Here is a 7,316-nt window from a genome sequence, read left to right as displayed (position 1 = left end):
TATATATATATATATATATATATATATATATTCATGTTTATATTTTTATGTATGTATATGTATGTTATTATTAATATAGAACAAAATATATACTGTATATATTTTTTTGAGAGACTGGGATGGTGCCCCCCCTGGGAGTTGGTGCCCTACACAAACTGCATACTCTGTGTATAGGGAGCGGCGATACTGCTAGCCACAAATACTTTATGCTTTTAACTGAGAGCAATACAGATATCTGCATTTAACCACCAGTCTAAAGCAACTGAAGAAGCACATAAATTCACAGGCTTAAACGGGCTGGAGCCCAGGGGCCTACTGGCTGCAGGTAAATTATATTTTTTGAATAATTATTTGTATACATGGGAGTTTGCAGCAGTGACAACAGCAATCTATAAACAAACTCGCACACTCATAAATTTTCAGGACTTTCAACAGCATTCTTGGCAATGCCCTGCTGTGTGAAAGGAACCGACCAGACAACTAGTTCCCTTTCGAGGGAACTTCGAACTGCGTCCTCTAGGGGTCGCTATGGGGAACGCCTTCGGCGTGACCTGTGTCTGAAGCATACATCTAAACATGACAATGATATTGGCTGGCGACAGCCTATGGACGTCACTACCGGCATGACCACAGTATAAAAGGGCGCCGGTAGAACATGCCATCCTCTTCTTCGTCTTCACAACTGTTTGTTTGGAGTTGCGAATTTGGAGGTGAGAACAGCGATTCTGTTTGTTGTTATCATGGCGAGCACTAGCAAGGCGTTTAGGAAGTCTGTGGATCCGTGTCAGCTTTATCTGACATCCAATGACACACACGATCTTTGCATCGCATGTTTGGGCGAGGAGCACGCGCGTGACGTCCTCGAGGGGGCGGCATGCATTCATTGCGAGCTTTTCTCCATGAGAAAGCTCCGCTCTCGTTTGGCCCTCTTTTCGAGGAAAGAGGGGCAGCCATCAGCAGTGGACCTGGCCGATGAATTGAAGAAGGGGCTTTTGCCTTGCTCGTTCATCGGTTGCGGACGAGAGTGAGCTGTTGGAGGATGACGCTATTTCTCTGACGTCATCTGATCCAGCAGCTAGTGCTCTGCTGGCTCCCAGCCAGGAAAAGCAGGAGATGTTAGATAAGGACGAGGAAGTTAAGACTGAGTCCTCTAAAACCTCCTGCCCTGCGTACGAGGGGCTGCTTGAGGTTATGGAATGCAGAAGCGGAGTAGGAGGGTGGCGCCTCGCGGCCGGCTCGATGAGCGCTATCTTTCTGATCATAACCCTCCAGCCCAGGTGAGCCTTCCATTTCTTCCTGATCTTCATGTGGAGATAGAGAAGACTTGGAAAACTCCGTTCTCTTCGCGTGTCCACAGATTTCAGCAGTCTAGTTATGCCAACATCAATGGGATGCGCAAAAGCGGATATGAGAAGGTGCCTCCCATTGAAGAGACGCTAGCCTGCTATCTCGCTATGGGAGAAACATCTTCTCTTAGGACTCCCTCCTTGCCATCCAGACCCCTTCAAATAATATCTCACCTGAATGGCAAGGTGTACGCAGCAGCGGGTCAGGCGGCTGCTTCATTGCATACCATGGCAATTTTGCAGGCTTATCAGGCCGACCTGCTGAAAGACCTGGATAAAGGTCAGGGTCTTTCCCCTGATGAAGTGCCTGAACTGCGTCGTACCATGGATCTCGCTCTCTGTGCCAATAAGCAGACCGCGGCTGCCATAGGCAGGTCTATGGCAGCTATGGTGGTAACGGAGAGACATCTGTGGGTGAACCTGGTTGACATCGGGATGAAAGAGAGGGGCTTTCTCCTTGATGCACCGGTTTCCCTTTCTGAACCTTTCGGCACTTCTGTTGAGGTGGTTGTCGAGAAGTTTATGAAGGCGAAGGCGCGCTCAGCTGCTTTTAAGTCCTTCATTCCACGAAGGCCCATGTCTCAGCCCGAAAAAAGGGGTCCTGGCCTTGGTCTAAGGATCAAAGACAGGTCCAGAAGGCTAGTGTTGCGACTCGCGCCCCTGCTCCACCTGCAAGCAGGTCTAGAGGACGGCGCAGGTCGAAGGCTCAGAGGCAAGACTTGAGGGAAGTAATCCAGACGAGGCGTTCCCAACGCTCTCGTCTGGATCAGGACAAATCGCCCGAAACTTAGAGTGTTCACAATCTACCCTCGCCTTCCTCTCCCAATTCCCCTGTTAACCCTTTCCTTCCCTGATCAAAGTTAACCTCCATGCACCGGTATTACAGTCTCCGGCTGGACCTATGATGTTCTGGTTAGTTTCTGTGTTTTAAAAAAAAACAACATAGAACTACCTACTGAAGGTCCGGGAGAGACAGGTGGGAGCCATGGTGGGTGAGTATGATCCATGTCTTTTAAACTGTTGCTAGTTATATTATTATCTGACTAGCCTGTTTATACAGCGCCATTCTGTTGTTTTATTGGAACATCTCAGTCTCTGCTGAGATTCCTTTATCTAACATGTTTGTTATTCTATTTCATTCCTAGATGGAAGCATTTCTTTCCTCTTCTAGTGAGCTTCGCAGAAGATGCATCACTTATGCTAACGGACAGGATCCTGACAATTCCTGTCAAATTTCGTACTGGCTGAACTCTGACTCCGAGTCGTTAGGCTTCCCTGAGAAGCCTCCTTGGTTATCATGTCCCCAGTACGGCGCTGCAACCTCAAGACCTGCGGGCCTTTAAGGATTTTTCTCTCAGGTTGAGCTCATTTGGAGGCACTGTCTCCTGTCATGCTTCCTGGGCTGCTTGGTCTTGCCCTGAGGGGCTTAGACCTGAGCTTGAGTTGAGATTGAGGACTTACCTCAGCCTAAGGGCTGGGAGCGCCGCTCTCGTAATTCCAACAGTTGATCACATCAGGTAGCTAGGCCTTTTTGTGGCCTCCTTGGTCTATCATTTCTATGGCGAGAAGCCTGCAGCTCTCCTTTTTTGGCGCGTTCGGAGCATGGTGCTCCCTTCACTGCGGGAGGGTCAGTCCAACCGGAATGGAATGTTTGTTTCTCCTCTCTCCGGAGAGTAGAGAATATTGGAGAGCTGGGCATTCTGCTCTCTAGATGCTCTAGGCGTAGCCTTCAGGTTGTTTCTCTGCTTAGAGCCTAGTCTTGTCATGTCAGGTGCACACGCTAGTTCTCTGTGCACTTCCTTTAATTCCATAATCATGGTAGATGCGCACGCTGGGCCTTTGCGCACCTTTCTGAATCATTTTGGTAAGGGTGACGCGATGCTGCTTCGTCCCCTTGCTTTGAGTTATCTCAGGCCCCGGATTCTTACGTGGGCCTCACTCTCCTATGTATCTCTGATGATACTGGTATGGTTGTATGTTTTTGGAGCCATTGAGCAGCAGCCTCATGTTGTTAGGCCCCTTTCGGCCTCCTTGTTAGGCTGCTCTCTGTTGGTGAGTTTAGCAGTGCTCCCCTCACCTTTGAGGGTTACCTTTGAGCACGCCACTCCCAGTTGAGCATCTGAGGTCTCCTCTCATTGGGTCCTCCACTCCTTGGAGCTCCACTGAGCAGCAGCCTCAGGTTGTTAGGCCTCCTTTGGCCTCCCTGTTAGGATGCTCCTTTTGTTGGTTGCGCTTAGCAGTGCTCACCTCACTCAGAGGGTCACCTATGAGCACGCTGCTCCCAGTTTGGAGTGCGACTGTTTTTGGTTGGGATAGTGATTCTCCCCTTACATGGAGGGTCTTTTTATGAGATACACCTTTTTCAATCTACATGCGCTCTGAGCATGCGGCCTCCCGCTAAATTATTGTTGGGTTGCTAAATCCATGCTATGGTAAGTGCACACGCTCAGCTTCTGTGCACTTTCTAAAATCCACATTGTGGTAAGTGTGCACGCTAGGATTTTGCACACTTTCTAAACTCATGTATGGTAAGGGTTACGCGCTGTAGTCTCGTTCCCTTTCTGTGAGTTGGTTAAGCCCCGGTTTTCGCCTTGGGCTCCACTCAATCTATGTCTCCGTGTTGCTTCATTACGGTATTTTCTAAATCCATATCTATGGTAAGTGCTCACGCTAGTTCTCTGTGCACTTTCTAAGTCCATATTCATGGCAGGTGCGCACGCTAGCCTTTGTGCACTTTCTTAAAAGCCTTTATGGTAAGGGTGATGCGTTGTTGCCTCATCCCCTTTCTCTGAGTTGGCTCTGGCCCCGGTTACCTTGGGCCACACTCTCCGCATATTCACTTTCTAGACAAGTTTCCCTGGGTATCTTGAGATCCTCGGTATCTCGTTCTTAGAGCAGGAGGTAGTCTCTGTTTGACAGGCCAGGATATGGGGTTGTAAGTAGCCCTGATACTCAGCCTTATCCCCTTAAAGGAATCCTTGGTTGTTTTTTTTATTCCAGGCTTGAGCTTTGCTCTGGGCTCGGGCTTTATACAAGTCAGCCCTTACAGGTAAGTTTGGTGCACAGCTCAGGCCTTTGGCCATAAGTGGTTATGTCACTGACAGCCGTCAGACGTCCTAGGGGCAGCTCCTTTGATTTGTTGAATTGGTACTTTGTGCTCGCCTTGGTATCGGCATGCACTCCCCTCAGCATGGCAGCGTGGGCATACCGTTCCCCATAGCGACCCCTAGAGGACGCAGTTCGAAGTTCCCTCGAAAGGGAACATCTCAGGTTACGTATGTAACCATGGTTCCCTGAGAAGGGAACGAGACACTGCGTCCTCTAGTCTCTTTGCCATGCTTCGGATGTAAGCTTCAGACGAAGAAGCGGATAACGTGTTCTACCGGCGCCCTTTTATACTGTAGTCACGCCGATAGTGACGTCATAGGCTGTTGCTGGCCAATATCATTGTTGTGTTTAGATGTATGCTTCAGACACCGGTTACCCATATAGGCGTAACCCATAGCGACCCCTAGAGGACGCAGTGTCTCGTTCCCTCTCAGGGAACCATGGTTACATACATAACCTGAGAGGTTTTCTGTCATACAGTGCGAGTTCAGTAACTTACAAATGCATGGACATAATCTTATACTGAAGTTTTTTTTATTCCAACTTGCCAAGTTATAGTTCTGATTTACTTATGATGAATAATTAATATTTTGTGCAATTTATAATGTTTAAATCGTACCTGTAAACACATTTCAACTAGGAAAGTTTTGATGGCATTTTCTTTTCATATTACCTCCGTATAATGCCTGTAATAACAAAGTGTTTACTTTATGTAATGAATATAATTCTGCTGTTCCATAAGAACCACCTTCTGGAAAAAAAGTGAATTTGCATATGAAAGTTCAGATGCAAAACCCTCTAAATGCCGTCTGAAATTTTAATCTAAAATGAGCATTTTTATCAGGTTCCTATGTTTATGTTCAGTAATTTTACTCTAATGGCAATGTATAGGTCCTTTTCTATGCAATTAAAGTGAAATAACTGAACATAAATATAGGAACCTGATAAAAGGCTCATTTCAGATGAAAATTTCAGACGGCATTTAGAGGCTTTTGCATCTGAACTCTTCATATTCACTTATATTCACATTTTACAACAGTGTTGTAAATTTTAACTGGCATATCAACAATGCAAGATAAGAGCAGAAATCAAGTTTAAAGCAAATTAACCATACTTCTAGGAAACACAGTATATTTAAGGTACTCACCTGTGGTGTTCTGCCATAGTGAGAGTGGTTTTATACTGAAATCTCATCCTGTGATCATACCATAATGCAATTACCATAATTACAATATGACAACCTTTGACTTTCTATTCTGAGCTGTTCACATCTTCAAACTCTTATTATGTGTTTCTGTGGCAACACTATTAATGCTAAAATGAATCTGTGTAACTGGAGAATCCGGAACCAGTCTGTATCCAGATCAAATGGTCAATAACAAATTACTCTTTGTTATTATCTTCTTGCATTATTGACAAGCTATTTTCCTGTTTGACTCTGTAAAGCTGCTTTGACACAATCAGTATTGTATAAAGCGCGATAAAATTACAGGTGACTTGACTTGACTTGGAAAATAGCCTAGACAAAACAATAATACATCAAGTAACAGATGCCTTATTAAAAAAAAAAAAAGTACAGTTTATTTAGCGGGATATTGGATGTATTAATCTGTGTGCTAGCTACATTAAACTGTATTGTATGTCTTTCATTTATTTTTATATTAATCTTATATTACTAAACCATTCAAATTAATCAATTATAGGAATTATTAAACTAAAATATTACTACATTTTATAACTACATTTTACGATGCTGGATACAAAGTGCACAACAAAGGAGTAGAATCCAAAAGGTCCTTTTAATAAATCCAAAGAGAATACACAGGAGAAAATCCAACAACAATATAAACAATACCGGACAGAGAACTGAGAGAAAGAAACTGAGGGCTTAAATACATGAGGTTCATAATCAGGGAGAAACAGAAAGGGTGTGGAGCTAATTAATCACAAATCATAGAAACTAACAAGGGAAAACAGGCAGGTGGCGGAGCAGGAGCGACTGAGGACAATGGTGGAGCCGGAGGGAAGGATGAGTCAGATGGAGCCTGAGGGATGGAGGGACAGGGTGAAGCCGGAGGAGTGGAATCCCGTAGTGGAGGAAGGTTGACGTCTGACCAGCTGGAGGGACTAGTGACACTATTGGAGCCACTGAGATGATGAGCCATGGTGGAGACCAGGGAGCAACCACAATGATAGAGGAGCAGATAATGAAAAGCAGGATGCCCTTAGGCATACAGACTGCTTTCCAAACTGTTAAAGGGGTCATATGATGCTGCTAAAAAGAACATTATTTTGTGTATTTGGTGTAATGAAATGTGTTTATGCGGTTTAAGGTTAAAAAAACACATTATTTTCCACATACTGTACATTATTGTTTCTCCTCTTTGCCCTGCCTTTCTGAAACGCGTCAATTTTTACAAAGCTCATCGTTCTAAAAAAGCGAGGTGTGCTGTGATTGGCCAGCTATCCAGTGCGTTGTGATTGGCCGAATACCTCAAGTGTGTGACGGAAATGTTACGCCCCTTACCATATTGTGATGATGCCCTGTCAGGCCGGAGCGATGATTCAAAAACATGAAAACCCATTATAAACGAGGCATTCGTTGCATCCAGTGGGGACATAATTATGGATTATAATGACTTATACTGTCTTTTTACACGTTGCGTTGCATCTCGCCGCGTAAACATAAAACCATGTCTGCATTTGGGATCGGAGAAATGACAAACAACAAGCCCTACTCTACACTGCCCAAAAAAACTCGCTTTAAATATATAAAATATAAAAACTCTTTAAATATAAAAAACGTACTTACAGTCTTTGAGTCAGAACAGCCGGCATTGTAGTCTACTCTACCAGGATCAG

This window comes from Sinocyclocheilus anshuiensis, unplaced genomic scaffold (genome assembly GCF_001515605.1).
Source record: "Sinocyclocheilus anshuiensis isolate Anshui unplaced genomic scaffold, SAMN03320099.WGS_v1.1 scaffold1927, whole genome shotgun sequence".
Taxonomy (NCBI): domain Eukaryota; kingdom Metazoa; phylum Chordata; class Actinopteri; order Cypriniformes; family Cyprinidae; genus Sinocyclocheilus; species Sinocyclocheilus anshuiensis.
The sequence above is the reverse complement of the archived record's forward strand: the minus strand, read 5'-3'. Positions refer to the sequence as shown.